Source organism: Capra hircus, assembly GCF_001704415.2.
Source record: "Capra hircus breed San Clemente chromosome X unlocalized genomic scaffold, ASM170441v1, whole genome shotgun sequence".
In the NCBI taxonomy this organism is placed as follows: Eukaryota; Metazoa; Chordata; class Mammalia; order Artiodactyla; family Bovidae; genus Capra; species Capra hircus.
This window is the reverse complement of record NW_017189516.1, coordinates 9,271,726-9,276,161: the sequence shown is the minus strand read 5'-3', so window position 1 is coordinate 9,276,161 and position 4,436 is coordinate 9,271,726.

The window sequence follows — 4,436 nt, the reverse complement described above, 5'->3', positions numbered from 1 at the left end:
GATGGAGAAGCTCTATACAGTCAGCAAAAACAAGACTGGAAGCTGACTGTGGCTCAGATCAAGATGTCCTTATTGTAAAATTCAGACTTAAATTGAAGAAAGTAGGGGAAACCCCTAGGCCATTCAGGTATCACCTAGATCAAATCCTTATGATTTATGATACAGTGGAAGTGACAAATAGATTCAAGGGATTAGATATGATAGGCAGAGTGCCTGAAGAACTATGGATGGAGATTCATAACATTGTACAGGAGGCAGTGACCAAAGGCATCCCAAAGAAAAAGAAATGCAAGAAGGCAAAATGGTTGTCTGAGGAGGTCTCACAAATAGCTGAGAAAAGAAGAGAAATGAAAAGCAGAGGAAAAAGGGAAAGATATACCTAACTGAATGCAGAGTTCCAAAGAATAGCAAGGAGAGATAAAAAAGACTTCTTAAGTGAGCAATGCAAAAATAAATAAATAAATAAAATAAAAAATAAATAAATAGAAAAAATAGAATGGGAAATACTAGAGATCTCTTCAAGAAAATTAGACATACCAAAGGAACATTTGTGCAAAGATAGGCACAATAAAGGACAGAAACTGTAAGGACTTAACAGAAGCAGAAGATATTAAGAAGAGGTTTTAAGAATACACAGAACTGTACAAAAAAGCTCTTAATGACCAGGATAACCACAATAGTGTGGTCATTCATCTATAGCCAGACAGTCTGGTGTGTGAAGTGAAGTGGGCCTTAGGAAGCATTACTATGAAAAAGCTAGTGGAGGTGATAGAATTCCAGTTGAGCTATTTCAAATCCTTGAAGATGCTGCTGCTAAAGTGCTGCACTCAAAATGCCAGCAAATTTGGAAAATTCAGTAGTGACCACAGGACTGGAAAAGATCAGTTTTTATTCCAATCCCAAAGAAAGGCAAAGCCAAATGATGTTTGTGTGGATCACAACAAGCTGTGGAAAATTGTTAAACAATGGGAATATCAGACCACCTTACCTGCCTCCTGAGAAACCTATATGTAGGTCAAGAAGCAACAATTAGAACCAGACATGGAACAACGAACTGGTTCCAAATTGGGAAAGGAGCACATCAAGGCTGTATATTGTCACCCTGATTATTTAACTTCTTTCAGAGTACATCATGCAAAATGCCAGGGTGGATGAATCACAAGCTTCAATCAAGATTTCCAGGAGAAATATCAATAATCTCAAATATGCAGATACTGCTGCTAAGTCACTTCAGTCGTGTCCGACTCTGTGTGACCCCATAGACGGCAGCCCACCAGGCTCCCCCGTCCCTGGGATTCTCCAGGCAAGAATACTGGAGTGGGTTGCCATTTCCTTCTCCAATGCATGAAAGTGAAAAGTGAAAGTGAAAAGTAAAAATGAAGTCGCTCAGTTGTGTCCGACTCTTAGCAACCACATTCACTGCAGCCTACCAGGCTCCTCCATCCATGGGATTTTCCAGGCAAGGCTACTGGAGTGGGTTGCCATTTCCTTCTCCAGATATGCAGATGATACCACCATAATGGCAGAAAATGAGGAGGAACTAAAGATTCTGTTGATGAGGGTGAAAGAGGAGAGTGAAAAAGCTGGCTTAAAACTCAGCATTCAAAAAATAAGATCAAGGCATCTGGTCCCATCACTTTATGGCAAACAGATGGGTAAAAACTGGAAACAGTGAGAGACTTTATTTTCTTGGACTCCAAAATCACTGCAGATGGTGACTGCAGCCATGAAATTAAATGATGCTTGCTCCTTGGAAGAAAAGCTATGACCAACCTAGACAGCATATTAAAAAGCAGAGACATCACTTTGCCGAAAAAGGTCTGTATAGTCAAAGCTATAACTTTTTCAGTAGTCATGTGTAGATGTGAGTTGGACCATAAAGAAGGACCCTGAAGAATTGATGCTTTCAAAGTGTGGTGCTGGAAAAGACTCTTGAGAGCCCCTTGGACTGCAAGGAGATCAAACCAATCAATCTTAAAGGAAATCAGTCTTGAATATTCATTGGAAGGACTGATGCTGAAGCTGAAGCTCCAATACTTTGCCCACCTGATTCGAAGAGCCAACTAATTGGTAAATCTTTCCCTGATGCTGGGAAAATTGAAGGCAGAAAGAGAAGGGGACGGCAGAGGATGAGATGATTGGGTGGCATCACTGACTCAATGGAAATGAGTTTTGGCAAACTCCAGGAGATAGTGAAGGATAAGGAAGCCTGGCTGCTTCAGTCCATGGGGTCACAAAGTCTGGGACTAGACTTAAGGACTGAATAACAACAAATACTATCCTGATTTCTATAGCTTTTACTAAGTTTTTAAATCAAAGAGTGTCAGTCCTCCAACTATTGCTCTTCAATATTTTATTGGCTATTCAGGGTCTTTTTTTTTTTTTTCCTCGGCATGTAAGATTTACAGTCAGTTTTTTGCTACCCACAGAATAACTTTCTGGGATTTTGACTGGGTTTGTTTTGAATCTACAGATCAAGTTGGGAATAAGTGACATGTCAATATTGAATATTCCTATACATGAATATGGACTACATCACCATTTATTTACTTCTTCTTTGTTATATTTAATCAGAGTTCTTTAGTTGTTCTCATAGAGATCTCATGCATACTATGTTAGATTTACACTTGACAATTTAATTTGTTGGATGATAATGTAAATGGTAATGCACTTTTCAATTTCTAATTCTACTTGCTTACTGCTGGTGTATACAACAGTGATTGAGTTTTGTACACTAATCTTATATCCTGCACTCTTGCTGCAATCACTCGGTTTCAGGAGTTATTATTATTTTGACTTTTCTACATAGAGAATCATTTGCAAAAAATTTTTATTTATTTGTGCCCAATTTTTATATGTCCCCTTTATATGTCTTACTGTGTTAGCTTACAGTATGATGTTGAATACCAGTGATGTAAGCTTATATCTGTGCCTTATTCTTGATCTTAGTGGGAAAGCTTCTAGTTTCTTTAAATTAAGTATGATGTTAGCTGTAGGGATTTTGTAGATTTCTTTTTAATCTATTTGAGGATATTCCCCTCTATTCCTAGTTTGTTTATAGTTTTTCCTTTCCATGAATGGGTGTTGAATTTTGTCAAATGCTTTTTCTGTACCTATTTAGGAAAATCATGTGATTTTCCTCCTTCAGTCTGTTGATGTAATGAATTACAGTAATTGATTTTCCAGTATTGAACCAGCCTTGAATACCTAAAATAAATTCCACTTGGTAATGGTTTATTATTCGGAGAAGGCAGTGGCACCCCACTCCAGTACTCTTGCCCAGAAAATCCCATGGGCAGAGGAGCCTGGTGGGCTGTGGTCCATGGGGTCGCTAAGAATCGGACACGACTGAGCGACTTCACTTTCACTTTTCACTTTCATGCATTGGAGAAGGAAATGGCAACCCACTCCAGTGTTCTTGCCTGGAGAATCCCAGGGATGAGGGGGCCTGGTGGGCTGCAGTCTATGGGGTTGCACAGAGTTGGACACGGCTGAAGGGACTTAGCAGCAGCAGCAGCAGCAATGGTTTATTATTACCTTTTTGTATACATTGTTGGGTTCAACTTGGTAATATATGTTAATATTTATGTTATGTATTTATTTGGCTGCACTGAGGTTTAACTGTGGCACGTGGGGTCTTTGTTGCATCATGTAGATCTTTCCCTGTGGCACACGGACTCTCTAAGTTGTGGCTCCCAGTCTCTGGAGTGCATAGGCACAGTAGTTGCAGTACATGGACTTAGTTGCTCTGTGGTATGTGGGCTTTCCAGGTGGCTCAGTGGTAAAGAATCCACCTGCCAGTGCAAGAGATGCAAGAAACATGGTTGGTCAGTCCCTGGGTTAGGAAGATCCCCTGGAGGAGGAAATGGCAACCCACTCCAGTATTTTTGCTTGGAAAATCCCATGGACAGAGGAGCCTGGCAAGCCACAGTCCATGGAATCACAAAGAGTCTGACACAGCTTAGTGACTGAACATACACACATGTGGGATCTTAGTTTCCCGACCGGGAATCAAACCTGCATCCCCTGCATTACAAGGTAGACTTGCAAGGGGTACCAGTGAAGTCCCCAGTTGACTAATATTTTGTTGAAGGATTTTGCCTGTATGTTCATGAGAGATATTGGTGTGTAGTTTTCTTTTCTTATAATGTCTTTGGTGTTGGTTTTAAGGTAATGCTAATCACATAGAATGATTTAAGAAGTATTGCCTTTGCACTTGCTTATGGAAGAGATTATAGTGAATTGATGTAATTTCTTAAATGCTTGGTAGATTTCATCACTGAATTCATCTGGGCCTGGTGCTTTCTGTTTTGGAAGGTTGTTAATTATTCATTTAATTTCTTTAATAGATAAATGCCTATTCAGATTGTCTCTTCCTTCTTGGGTGAATTTTTGTGTCTTTCAAAAAATTGGTCCATTTATTCTAGGCTATCAAA